Genomic DNA, 15,354 nt, shown 5'->3' on the forward strand with positions numbered 1-15,354 from the left:
CCAGGACTGGTCCTTGGGGGCAGTGTTAACTCTCCATCCAGGGCATAAACTTTGGAGGACCTTTCCGGCAGGGTTATTTACATATTCTTCCCCTTCTGTTAGTTTCTTAGGGTATATTCCACCATATTTGCCAGTTTTTACATAACAACGGCTCCAAACCTCCATGAATTCCTTTTCTGTTTGAGCAAATGAGTAATGGGGTGCCACAAAACAAAGTATATGGAGACAACAAACTTCTGAGAACTGTCCAACAGTGATGTGTGAATGGGTGTGCACACATGTAGGAGGGGACATGAAAGTGTGGAATCTACTTTTTTTGTCTAATTTTCTATCGTTTATAAAAACTTGAAAATGATACCAAGACTATGCTACACAATATCATGACAAGCAATTGTTAAAAGAGGCGTATTACTTTACTTTTTTCTTTCCTGCTCTGCCTATTTAGAAAATGTATCCAAATAACCCATGATGGCACATTATAACAGCCAGAATTGATAGTCAGATAGCTCTTAGGCTAGTAAGCTGACAATAAGAGCTAAACCTCTTTATCCTACCGCCTTAAAACAAAACTAAACGAAACAAAAAAACCCCAAACAAAAAAAAAAAGCCCAGTAGAATCTCTATGTGGCAGTAAACCATATAGTGCCATCTACTGGCTGTTTACTAATACGTGTTATTCAATCAGGGCCACCAAACAAAGGCATTAGATGGGAGACGAGGGAGAAGCAAGCTCTGTCCTCACTCTTTCCTCTGTGCCTTGAGACTGTTGTATGCCCTCGGAAACACAGAGATGGCAAAGCTCCTTCTATGAGAAGGCGTTTCCCATTTCCACTGGGACCCATTTTTTTCTTTCTTTTCTTCAAAGAAGCACACAAGAACTGAAAAATACCTTCAATTTGGCTTGGCCATCAACAAACACATTTCTAAGCAAACAAAGATTACGTTTAACTCCCTCATTTTCTTTTTCCACTCCTGTTCTTTTCAATAAGAAGATTAACTAAAGCTGGCCAACAAATCAAGGCAAGTATCTGGAGACTTTGAATCCTGCACTGAGGCTTCATACCGCCTGGACAGAAGGAGGCAAGGATAATTGAGTGACGACTACTTTAGCATGAAGTATGCTGTTTGTTTCTACTTGTTGGTTTCATGTTTCAATTCATTGTGGCATCAGGGCAAACGGATTTTTGTGTAAGCTCTTAGCTGAGATAATACTGCTGAGCTTTTGACTGTCCTGCCATTTCCTTCCATGAATTGGCAGGAAAAATATTTATATTTTAATCAAATACAAATACACATGAAACAGTCTTTTTAGGAGTTTCTTTTCCTGTGTAATGAAGTGAAGTGAGGGGAAACGCTGAACTGACTAATCAGATTCACCACTCCAAAGAAGCTCAAATGTCATCTCTATGGCAACATGTCAGCCAGGGTCCGCCCTGATCTCTTCCCTCAGACTGCAAACTGCACGTTGCCATTGCTATACGAATTAATGTGGAGAACACACTAAAAACAGTGAGATTTGGCTTATGAAGAAGGATCTTAAGGTTGATCCCATTCATGTAACACTCTATCCTGTTTTTAATTTTCTTTCTTCAAATTGAATTAGTCTTTGAGGACCTGCTTCACACAATGGCTTCACTCACTGGCTCCTCACTCTGTGCTTTCAGAGGGATGCCAAGTTGTTGAGCCCTTTGTTCTGGGAGGTGTCTGAGATCATTTGCACTTTGGACCCCAAATTGGGCAAATCTCAGAGAGGTGATGCAATGCAGAAGGTGAGTCCGGTGTATATACCAGGGAACTAATTTTACCATCTTAAGAAGGCATGCAAAAGTTTATTCATTGGAAGATCACCTATTGAAAAATGTTACAGTTTTCTGACTAAACTTATCAAGGCTAGTGCTTATGTAGGTAGTCAATTAGTTTTAAGACCCAGGAGAAATGTCCTTTCATCAATCATGTGCCTCATATTCGTGTTCCTTATGAGGGAAATTAATCTGCACAGCTCCTCTAAATCCTTCATTTTATTATAATTATTTATTTTTATCTGTTCTTAAAATTGTAGAAAGTGGCTCAGAACTATCTTCCTTAAGATTCTTTTTATACTTGGCTGGGTGCAGTGGCTCACGCCTATAATCCCAGCACTTTGGGAGGCAGAGGCGGGCGGATCACGAGGTCAGGAGATCGAGACCATCCTGGCTAACATGGTGAAACCCCATCTCTACTAAAAATACAAAAAAAATTTAGCCGGGCGTGGTGGCGGGCGCCTGTAGTCCCAGCTACTCGGAGAGGCTGAGGCAGGAGAATGGCGTGAACCCGGGGGGCGGAGCCTGCAGTGAGCCGAGATTGCGCCACTGCACTCCAGCCTGGGCGACAGCGAGACTCCGTCTCAAAAAAAAAAAAAAAAAAAAAAGATTCTTTTTATACTTGAAAGCCTTAGAGTAGGATTTCTACCTAGCTTTCAGGCAAGGAAGCCAATTGGACAAAAGCAAATATTCCAAGAAGCCAAATTCAGTAAGTCTATCTATTGTAGGTTTAATTGTTTTAAGTGGAATGTTGTATTTTAGTGACTAATATATATTTTCTGAAAATTAGGTAAACTAAGAGTAGCAGAAGAATCCTAAAAATGCTAAAAGTCTGGCAAAAGAGAAGTATAAACTTCTCATATGGAAAACTATTTTTGCATCCCCCCAAGTTGGTATTTATATGTAACAGGATTTTTTCAATTTCTTCTGTTGCTGTCTGGATGATTTTAAACGACGCTTTCTATTTTTTTCACATTTATCAATTTTTTTTTTTTTTGATGGAGTTTCATTCTTGTTGCCCAGGCTGGAGTGCAGTGGTGCAATCTCAGCTTACTGCAACCTCCACCTCCCAGGTTCAAGCAATTCTCCTGCCTCAACCTCTCTAGTAGCTGAGATTACAGGCGCCTGACACCATGCCTGGCTAATTTTTTTTTTTTTTTGTATTTTTAGTAGAGATGGGTTTTCACCATGTTGGCCAGGCTGGTCTTGAACTCCTGACCTCAGGTGATCCGCCTGCCTGGGCCTCCCAAAGTGCTGGGATTACAGGCATGAGCCACCGCGCCCGGCCACATTTATCTATTTTTAATTGATTATTAGTCATTTCCTAGTATATTAAGCAATCCAAAAATTTTAAAACTTAAATGTTTAAATGAAATAAAAATTGCTGGTGGGAATGTATAATACAACCACTATGGAGATTCCTTAAAGAACTAAAAGTAGAACTACCATTTGATCCAGCAATCCCACTGCTGGATATCTACCCAGAGGAAAAGAAGTCATTATACGAAAAAGATACTTGCACACGCATGTTTATAGCAGCACAATTCGCAATTGCAAAAATGTGGAACCAACCCAAATGGCCATCAATCAAGTAGTGGATAAATAAAGTGTGGGGTGTGTGTGTATATGTGTGTATATATATATATGTATATATGTGTGTGTGTATATATATTTCATCATATATATGATGGACTACTACTCAGACATAAAAAGGAATGAATTAATGGCATTTGCAGCAACCTGGATGATATTGAAGACCATTATTGTAAGTGAAGTAACTCGGGAATGGAAAACCAAGCACTGTATGCTCTCACTCATAAATGGGAGCTAAGCTATGAGGATCGAAAAGCATAAGAATGACACAGTGGACTTTGGGGACTCAGGGGGAAAGGGTGGGAAGGGGGCGAGGGACAAAAGACTACAAATTGGGTGCAGGGTATACTGCTTGGGTGATGGGTGCACTGAAACCTCACAAACCACCACTTGAGAACTTACTCATGTAACTAAATACCACCCGTTCCCTGAATAACCCATGGAAATAAAAAAAATTTAAAAAATGAAAAAAAATAAATAGAAATTAAACTAAATTAAACTTAAATAAGTGCAAGTAAAATTTTAAATACAAATTCAAAAATAGATCAAATAAATAAGAATTTAAATAACAATTGAGTTAAAATTTAAATTAAATATTTAAATTTAAATTCAAAAGCAAAAAGCAACAAATTGCTAAAATAATTCCATCATATGATTTGATTACATATCTGTACATATATGTATAAATAAAATATATATATGTATCATACATGTGTAGGTGAGACATGTTGAATGATTTGACATGAGAGGTAAAATCATATAAAGTAGTGAAAAGGGAGTTTGGAAGGCCAGAAGGGACATATGAAGGGTTAAATGAGTGGTAGCTCATCTTTAAAATATATTAACTATAAATATGTAATTGGACTTGAAGGATTAAAAAAACAAATTGGTTAAAGCTTCTAAAAATGCTGAAAGATAACTGTAAACGAAAGTACATTAAAATATTTTTAAAATTTGGTTTAAACTGAAAAGTAATTCAGATATTATGATTATTGATAATGAAATATGTAGTTCTAAATGTATTTAATGTGCTTTATTAATTATTAAATAGATTGTATAGGAAATGCACATGTAACCTATTATCAGATACTAAGGTGGAATAGTTCTGTTAAAGCTGTTTAAATAGTCCTTGGAACACTCTAAATGCCATTTAAAAAATAAATCAGAAAATTTATGTATTGCCTTTGATGAATTAACAGAGCCATTATGTGTGTGTGCATATGTGAGTTTGTGTGTTTCAAATCTGGCTATTTCTTACCTCTCTTCCCTTAACCATTGTGTTCTGACCAATGAAGAGAAGAGCAGATTTAGTATTTTCCATTTTAGTGCTATAATTCTGTTAATGCAGCCCCTGTTTGGTTCCCAAGTGACATGTGTCTTATCTTAGCTTTCGTTCCACTGATACTGCCACATATTTTTCACTAGAACTAATGTTAATCAAACTTTCTCTGATTCTGCTGTTGTGCAGCTGATCTTTTTTTGAACTTAAGTACTAGATTTTTCCCCTGGTTACATTTTATCTTGTTTTGTAAATTATGTTGTATTGTTTGTTATGTATTAGTTAAGTCTGCTCTGCTTTATTGGAAACCTCTTGTCAAATCAAGGATGTGGCTTCTACCTTAGTCCACTGCAAAAATAAATAAAAAAGAAGAGTCAAGTTGATATAGGCCATAAGCAGGTCCAGCTCACATACAGGCCAAGAGTAGAGGTTTAAGTTTGTTGGTTGGAACAGGGAACACATGTTGCATGAAATGCAAATAATAAAGGAGATACAGAACTCCAAGAGTGATTATTAATGTACACTCTGGAACCTCCACATCTAAATGAGCATTCGTCTTTGGGAAGATCCATCTTGGAAGCTTAAATGTAAGTTCTAATTAAGCTAACCTTGCTCAAGAGTTTCAGAGTCACTCTTAAAAGTTCCTTCAGAAGGAGGAACAGAAGTAACAAGAAAGAAGAGGTCTTAGAGGTGCCAATTTGAGGAGATATTAAGTTTTCCAAAGAGGCTATTGAAGTTCCAAATTACCCTCAGCAAAATTGTACCAACAAGAAGGTGGACAGAGTTGGTGGAGCATATAGTGAGCAGGGGTTCAAGAAAGGGGGCTCAGTCAATTGAGAAGCTCCCAAGGGAGATGAAGGATCAGATAAAGAAAACAGAGAGACTTCACAAAGTGCCAGAAAAAAATTTTCAGCCCAGGTAGTCAGGAAGTAAATTCCTACTCAAAAGAAACAGCCATGAAAAATCTTCCAGTCCTGCAGGTACCTTTCTAACAAAGAAGCCCAGACCTCTAACCCAGCTTCTGCTTGTCTGGGACTCTAACCTAACTTCTTACAGAGAAACCTAGGATCCTGACCCTATGCTTAACAAATAACTCATATCTAATAAGTATTGATTATGCTAACCAAACTGATATGGCACTTGTATTCCCACGCCACGACACAGAGGTGCCGTAGTATATCCTAATATATATTTTATAGATGATTATTTTAAAAAGTTCCTTCACAGCCAGCTTACAAGTAACAATAAAATTAGCCTTTGCTGTGAGAAAATAAAAAGCAAAATTGTGAAAAACAGCAAAATACAATATATCAGGAATACTTTCTAAAATTAATGTACCTTGAGTTCTGGTACTCCAGGAAAAGCAGCTTTCATCAAAATAAAATATGGAGGTAATCAAAGTCTTTCGTCAAATTCTGAAGGGGGCTTCTAAGCACTTTCAAGAGTTTTCAAGATTGGCATTCTTGGCTTTTTATTATATCTAAGTCCACTTCAAATCTCAATAGCATTTATTTTCTTTGATAAAGTGCTTCTAACTCCTCTTCTGTTTGATATGGATAATCTTAAAGTTTTTCTCCAGTTCTAGAATGCTTTGTTTTGTAATAAGAAGCAAATTATATAATCAGTGGGTTTTTTGGAGATCCTGAACGGCATTGGGCAGTAAAGCAGGGGATGAGTATGGGAGTGAGGAGAATGAAAAAGAGGGAGGAGGGATAAAGGAGGGGCGAGGGAGGAGGGGGAGGGGGGAGATGGAGGGGGAGAGGGCGCAAGAGTGTGCACAAATAAAGGTTTTTTATTAAAAGTCACCAGAAGGGAGTTGGAAATGAAAAAGAATGAAGAAGAGAATGGGATTGGAAAGGATGCATATGAGAAGCAAATGTCTATAATTAACTGGGCTGCAAGAAGGGTTAATTGGGTGGGAAGGGAAAAGCAAGGCGGATTGGAAAGAAAGGGGAAGATGGGCCAAGAAACCTCGCATTAGACACTGCTCCACATTAGACACCAAAGACCAAACAACTCAGATGAGTTTTAGCTGCTTCTTGGCATTGGAGAGAAGAGGGGAAAGGAAACAGTGGGTATCCATGTATTTTTATGTACTGGTCAAACCCAATGTTCATTAACTGAGTCATGAATGCATTATTTGTTTTCAGATATCACATTGAGAAACCTCATAATGGAAGCATAGCATTAAGCATTATAAAATAGAATAACACAGACATTAATGAAGCCCCTGCATCAGAGAGAGATATTGTAAGATTCTTTCCACCTGTCAAGGGATTGTAACAAATGGGACCCTACAAGCTAGCCTTGGCCTTCCTGAAGACCAGCAATCTTATGGATTCTTTGTTGTGGGTAATGAGACCCAAGAATGTCAGCATATATATTAAGGTTGATTGAAAACCAGGTAACCTCAGGGAGACAGGCATTTCTTTTGCTAATTTAATCAGCAATAGTTTCAAAGGCTTTTAAACCTCAGGTTTCTACACAAACAGCTCCTGCCAGGTAGATAACGGAGGGAGCCTGTTCTCTTTTGAATACTTAGCCATGAATTACAAGCATCAGTTGGACAGAAGAGATTGAATTCCTATAGGTACTACCCAGATCATAAAAAGGTATTAAGGCTTGCCCTCTATTCCTGCACCATCAGCATGAAGAGAGGTTTCTAAAAGTCTTAACCCACAAAAAAAGCAATTCACCATTTTGTTCAAAGCAAAATCATAACCATAAATTGCTCTTATGTAGCAGTTTGTGCCTTTTTGTCTGTTTGATCTTGAGAATACCACTATTCTGTTTGATCTTGATAATATTCCAAGGTAGGGGCAGGCAATTTTCTAAAATAAAGTCATGAAATTTTAAACCATTAAGTGGTTAATCTAAGGTCATTCTGAGCAAGTTAGTTACAGAATCCAGACAGAGTGTAGAAGGCTTGATGCCTATTCCAGTATTCAAGACAGTCAGAATATCCAATGTCAGGCTTCTCGTCGGAATTAAATTTTTATTTCATTTTATTTGAATTAAGTTCTTGCAACAGGGATGAAAAAAGGCATCCAATTCAACCACACACAATTACTGCTCACCTAAAGTGTTCTAAATGCTACTTTGGGGTTACCTTACAATAAACTAGACACAGTCCTTAACTTTAAGTTTATCGTCCAGACTGAGAGATAAGAAAACAGAAGAAGAGGTCAGGTGTGGTGCCTCATGTCTGTAATCCTAGCACTTTGGGAGGCTCAGGTGGGATGATCACTTGAGTCCTGAGTTCAAGACCAGCCTGGGCAACATGGCGAGACCCTGTGTCTACAAAAAATTTAAAAACTAGCTGGGCATGGTGGTGCACTCCTGTAGTCCCAGGCTGGGCGACAGTGTGTGACCCAGTTTCTAAAAAAATTTTAAAAATAAAAAAAAGAAAACAGGAAAATAAACAGTTAAATGAGTTAAGTTTTCCAGGTGGAGAATGTGGCAACTGGTATACCAGCTTATTTGCTTACTTCCAATGATTTACTCTCTTTCTATATATATTAAGCAGCTACTATCTGCCATGTACTGTACTCCTCTGTGGTGGGAATGCATAGATGGAAAGGTACATGATTCCTTCTCTCTAAAATCTCTAGGAAATAAATACATATGGAAATAGCCAAAGGCTTTGCAATGAGGTTATTTCTAGGGCAAAGAAATGTACACGCAAAGAGCAACAGGATCACAGAGAAAGGAGCTGTCAAGTCTATCTGGGGAGTGAGGCGAGGTTTCACTGAGGAGAAATCTGCCTGGAGAAGTTACATACTTATTTTATTTGTTTGTTTGTTTATTTATTTATTTATTTATTTGAGACGAGTCTCTCTGTCGCCCAGGCTGGAGTGCAGTGGAGCTATTGTGGCTCACTGCAAGCTCCGCCTCCCGGGTTCACGCCATTCTCCTGCCTCAGCCTCCTGAGTAGCTGGAACTACAGGCGCCCGCCACCACGCCCGGCTAATTTTTTTGTATTTTTAGTAGAGATGGGGTTTCACTGTATTAGCCAGGACGGTCTCGATCTCCTGACCTCGTGATCCGCCCGCCTCGGCCTCCCAAAGTGCTGGGATTACAGGCTTGAGCCACCACGCTCAGCCTTTTTTTTTTTTATATCCTTATTCTATAATCTCTTTTCTTTCTTTCTTTCTTTCTTTCTTTCTTTCTTTTTTTTTTTTTTTTTTTTACGGAGTTTCACTCTTGTTGCCCAGGCCGGAGTGCAGTGGCGCGATCTCAGCTCACTGCAACCTCCACCTCCCAGGTTCAAGTGATTCTCCTGCCTCAGCCTCCTGAGTAGCTGGGATTACATGCGTGTGCCACCATGCCTGGCTAATTTTTGTATTTTTAGTAGAGACGGGGTTTCACCATGTTGGTCAGGCTGGTGTTGAACTCCTGACCTCGTGATCCACCCGCCTCAGCTTCCCAAATCTTTCTATTTTTTTTTTAACTTTTTCAACTTTTTTTGGTTAAAAATGAAGACAAACATGCACATTAGCCTAGGCCTACACAGGGTTAGGAACGTCAATATCACTGTCTTACACGTTTACATCTTGTTCCGCTGGAAGGTCTTCAGAGGCGATAATATGCGTGGTGCTGTCATCACCTACGATAATGTCTTCTTCCGAAATACCTCCTGAAGGACCTGCCTAAGGCTGTTTTACAGTTAACTTTTTTTTCTTTAATAAGTAGAAGGTGTATACTTTAAAATAAAAAGCATAGTATAATAAATACATAAACTGGTAACATAATTTCTTATTATCATTATGAAGTATTAGGTACTGTACATAATTATATGTGCTAGACTTCTATATGACTGGCAGTACAGCAGGTTTGTTTAACCCAGCATCACCACAGACATGTGAGGAATGTGTTGAGCTATGACATTATGGCAGCCATGAGGTCAGTAGGTGATAGGAATTTTTCAGCTCCATTATAATCTTATGGGACCACCATCGTATATGTGGTCCATTGTTGACCAAAAAGTCATTATATGGTGCATGACCATATATATGATATATATATAAATATCTGTTTGTTTGTCTCTTGTTAATGTGTCTCTTGTAACAGGGTCCCAGCCTGGAATCGAAAAGAGTAGAAGGAAAAGGGATTTCTTCCTCTTCCCTACATTACCTTAAATGGCAAAAAGGTCTTTGCAGATGTAATTAAGTTAAGGCTCTTGAGATAGAAAGATGATCCTGGATTATTCAGGCGGGCCCAATGTCATCACAAAGGTATTTTAAGGGTGAGGCAGGAAGGTCAGGAGTAGAGAAAGAGATATGATGACAGAAGCAGTAGTTAGAGAGAGAGATTTAAAGACACCTTAGTGTTGGTCTTGAAGATGGAGGAAGGGACCAAGAACCAAGGAATACAGGTGACCACTAGAAGCTGGAAAAGGCCAGGAAACAGATTCTCCCCTAGAGCCTCCAGAAGGAAGGCAGTAATGCCAAGCCATTTTGGATCTCTTGTTATGTTTTAAGCCACTAAATTTGTATTAATCTGTAACAGTGTCAATAGGAAACTAATACAAGAGCAAACAGAGAAATAAAGAATTAAGTTTTACGTGTTGAGTTTGAGTGCCTCTCCAAACTAGAGTAAAACATATTGAATTGAGACTGTGCAGCACAAAGGTCACGGCAGATGCCAAGGGGATGGAAGGGGTTATCACCTTCCATCTAGTTCTAGCAAGAACTAGAAAGCAGCTGGGGTCACACCCTGGAAAACAGCAACTTTAAATAATTTCACAAAGGAAAATAGTAAGCAAAAGAAATGAGAAAGAGCAGTCCAAGAGGTGGAAGGAATTTTTAATTTTTTTTAGACAAGGTCTCACTCTGTCACCCAGGCTGGAGTAGTGTGATCACGGCTCTCTGCAGCCTCAACCTCCCAGGCTTGGTGGATCCTCTCACCTCAGCTTCCTGAGTAGCTGGGACTACAGGCATGCACTATCACACCTGGATAACTTTTTGTAGAGACGAGATGTCCCCGTGTTGTCCAGGTTGGTTTTGAACTCCTGGGCTCAAGTAATTCTCCTGCCTTGGCCTCCCAAAGTGCTGGGATTACAGGCATGAACCACCACGCCTGGCCAGGTAGGAAACTTTGAGAAGGCCATATAATAAAAACCTGGGTGAGGTAGATAGAAAGGAATTGTCAGAAAAGTTAAGTCTATTTCGAGGTCAGTTGGGAAAAGCTCAGAGAAGAGGACATTGGATTGGACAGTATGGCAGGTTTTCAATAATGTGGGCAAAAGTAGCTCCAGTAAAGCTGTGGGATGAAAGCCAGATAAGGCAGAAGAGTGAATGGAAGGTGGGGGAAGTGGAGACAATGACAGTCCATAATTTCTAGAATGCAACCAGACTTCTCTTGAAAGCTGGGTGAGCAACAGGGCTAAAGCTGGAAGGATTGAGGAAGAGGTATATGAGTACTTGCTTGTTTGCTTATTTTGGAAGTTGGAGGTTATTGGAGCATGTTGTAGGCTGAGGGGTAAAGATAGTAAAATGTGAGGATCAAGACTGGGCTCTTGGGAAGCCTCAATTTTAAGAGCAACAATTTCTAGAGAGTCCTATTTTTCTTTTCTTTGTTTTTTTGAGATGGAGTCTTGCTCTGTTGCCCAGGCTGGAGGGCAGTGGTGTGATCTTGGCTCACTGCATCCTCTGCCTCCCAGGTTCCCAGGTTCAAGCAATTCTCCTGCCTCAGCCTCCTGAGTAGCTGGGACTACAGGCGCATGCCACCACACCCAGCTAACTTTTGTATTTTTAGTAGATACGGGGTTTCACCATGTTGGCCAGGCTGGTCTCGAACTCCTGACCTCAGGTGATCTGCCTGTGTCAGCCTCCCAAAGTGCCAGGACTATAGGCGTGAGACACCATGCCAGGCCAGAGAGCCCTTCTTTATTCATGTATTCATAACATGCCAGAGAGCCCTTCTTTATTCATGTATTCATAACATGAGCCCAGCTCCTAATAGTCTTTCGAGTGTCCATTAGCTGAGAAAATTAGATATCCTCTCCATCCTGTGGCTTTCACAATTTATCTCATTAATTTCTATCCATCACCAGGGCTCTGATGGTGGGAGGGGTGTGGAGAATTGAAAGCAGGGATTGTACTTGTATACACTGCAGGCAGCACCAGAAATAAGTAAAAAGCTTAATCTAGGCACTTAGTCCTAAATAGAGAGATAAATCTTTTAAATTGTTTTGGGAGTTAAGCTAAACTCATTGTTGAAACATTAATTTCAGCCAGGAGTATATTTTTAAATAGAGTTGGGGAGAAGCAATGACTCCAACCAGACTCAAAGAAACACAGATGAAAGAAGTGACAATGAATTTCTGAGTTCCTTTACACCAGACTGTGTGTTTACAGCCGCGGTCCCCAAACTTTTTGGCACCAGGGACCAGTTTTGTGGAAGACAATTTTTCCATAGATGTGGTGGTAGGGGGATGGTTTCAGGATGAAACTGTTCCACCTCAGATCATCAGGCATTAGTTAGATTCTCATAAGGAGTGCACACCCTAGATCTCTCTTGTGCACAGTTCACAATAGGGTTCACACTTCTATGAAAATCTAATGCTGCAGCTGACCTGACAGGAGGCAGGGCTCAAGCGGTAATGCCTGGTGGCCTGCCATTCACATCCTGCTGTGTGGCCCAGTTCCTAACAGGCCATGGACCAGTACTGGAGGTTGGGGACCCCTGGTTTACAGTTTAAGCTGAGAATTAAGAATTGAAATGACTTAAATAAGTCAAGGGGAAAAAGAGAATCATGCTTTTGCCTGAGTTAATCAAAATGACATTCTAAAATATCAAATCTCCTTTAGTTTGTGAACATATGGGTTTTCAGTGATGGAAATGAGCAATGAATGCACTTTCCACTTTTAAAAAAGTGTAGGGAGTAAGAGTTATATACGAAAATAAAATCTCCTTTCCTAGTTTCATGGGAATTTGCCTCAAACACCTAGGGAAGTGATATCCCCAGAGTATACCTTGTGATGTGCAGGCTCCTTGAAAATAATATTCTCAAGATGGCAACCTCAAAGAAAGAGGGCTCACATTGCTGTTTGTAGGTTTAAATTTGATAAATATGTTATGGATATTGAACACGAAAGAAAAACAGCAAATTCTTTTTAGTGACTCGAGAATATTTCTCAGAGTCTTTCTAGTGCATCATATGACATTAATTCATTGTTGCTGAAGTCCCCAAATATTCTATAACTCTTGTCAAGTTCAAAGGTAATTTCAAACCCACATTTGCTTTTGTGGGTTTAAAATAGTAGCTCTCTAATGACTTCTATCACTACACCTCTACATGTAAAGAAGTGGTATTTAGGATGATCTTTTGGATCATTGGTAATACATTCCAATATGTTTGATTAGTGTTATTAGTCGTTCTTGGAGATATGATTTTCCATATGTAAAGCAATAGTACATTTTCAAAATATCAAAAGATTAAGTTGTTCTATAAAGCTCCAAAGGTGTTTTAAGAAGTCTGGACCACTTCTGTATCTGCAAGTAGTATAGTACCTTTCCTAATACAGTACATTGGACTGATCGAAAATCATTTATCTTTGCCATTTTATTTTATTTTATTTTATTTTATTTTTAATTATACTTTAGGTTTTAGGGTACATGTGCACAATGTGCAGGTTTGTTACATATGTATCCATGTGCCATGTTGATTTCCTGCACCCATTAACTCGTCATTTAGCATTAAGTATATCTCCTAATGCTGTCCCTCCCCCCTCCCCCCACCCCACAACAGTCCCTGGAATGTGATGTTCTCCTTCCTGTGTCCATGAGTTCTCATTGTTCAATTCCCACCTATGAGTGAGAACATGCGGTGTTGGGTTTTTTGTCCTTGCGATAGTTTACTGAGAATGATGTTTTCCAGTTTCATCCATGTCCCTACAAAGGACACGAACTCATCATTTTTTATGGCTGCATAGTATTCCATGGTGTATATGTGCCACATTTTCTTAATCCAGTCTATCCTTGTTGGACATTTGGGTTGGTTCCAACCCTTTGCTACTGTGAATAGTGCCGCAATAAACATACGTGTGCATGTGTCTTTATAGCAGCATGATTTATAGTCCTTTGGGTATATACCCAGTAATGGGATGGCTGGGTCAAATGGTATTTCTAGTTCTAGATCCCTGAGGAATCGCCACACTGACTTCCACAATGGTTGAACTAGTTTACAGTCCCACCAACAGTGTAAAAGTGTTCCTATTTCTCCACATCCTCTCCAGCACCTGTTGTTTCCTGCTTTTTTAATGATGGCCATTCTAACTGGTGTGAGATGGTATCTCACTGTGGTTTTGATTTGCATTTCTCTGATGGCCAGTGATGATGAGCATTTCTTCATGTGTTTTTTGGCTGCATAAATGTCTTCTTTTGAGAAGCGTCTGTTCATGTCCTTTGCCCACCTTTTGATGGGGTTGTTTGTTTTTTTCTAAGCCAGCATCGTCCTGATACCAAAGCCAGGCAGAGACACAACCAAAAAAGAGAATTTTAGACCAATATCCTTGATGAACATTGATGCAAAAATCCTCAATAAAATACTGGCAAACCGAATCCAGCAGCACATCAAAAAGCTTATACACCATGATCAAGTGGGCTTCATCCCTGGGATGCAAGGCTGGTTCAACATACGCAAATCAATAAATGTAATCCAGCATATAAACAGAACCAAAGACAAAAACCACATGATTATCTCAATAGATGCAGAAAAGGCCTTTGATAAAATTCAACAACCCTTCATGCTAAAAACTCTCAATAAATTAGGTATTGATGGGACGTATCTCAAAATAATAAGAGCTATATATGACAAACCCACAGCCAATATCATACTGAATGGGCAAAAACTGGAAGCATTCTCCCTATCTTATGCCAGTTTTCAGAGGGAATGCTCTGAAAACTGGCACACGACAGGGATGCCCTCTCTCACCACTCCTATTCAACATAGTGCTGGAAGTTCTGGCCAGAGCAATCAGGCAGCAGAAGGAAATAAAGGGTATTCAATTAGGAAAAGAGGAAGTCAAACTGTCCCTGTTTGCAGATGACATGATTGTATATCTAGAAAATCCCACTGTCTCAGCCCAAAATCTCCTTAAGCTGATTAGCAACTTCAGCAAAGTCTCAGGATACAAAATCAATGTACAAAAATCACAAGCATTCTTGTACACCAATCACAGATAAACAGAGAGCCAAATCATGAGTGAACTCCCATTCACAATTGCTTCAAAGAGAATAAAATACCTAGGAATCCAACTTACAAGGGATGTGAAGGACCTCTTCAAGGAGAACTACAAACCACTGCTCAATGAAATAAAAGAGGATACAAACAAATGGAAGAACATTCCATGCTCATGGGTTGGAAGAATCAATATCGTGAAAATGGCCATACTGCCCAAGGTAATTTATAGATTCAATGCCATCCCCATCAAGCTACCAATGACTTTCTTCACAGAATTGGAAAAAACTACTTTCAAGTTCATATGGAACCAAAAAAGAGCCCGCATCGCCAAGTCAATCCTAAGCCAAAAGAACAAAGCTGGAGGCATCACGCTACCTGACTTCAAACTATACTACAAGGCTACAGCAACCAAAACAGCATGGTACTGGTACCACAACAGAGATATAGATCAATGGAACAGAACAGAGCCCTCAGAAATGATGCCGCATATCTACAAC

Source organism: Nomascus leucogenys, chromosome X (genome assembly GCF_006542625.1).
Source record: "Nomascus leucogenys isolate Asia chromosome X, Asia_NLE_v1, whole genome shotgun sequence".
Lineage (NCBI taxonomy): Eukaryota > Metazoa > Chordata > Mammalia > Primates > Hylobatidae > Nomascus > Nomascus leucogenys.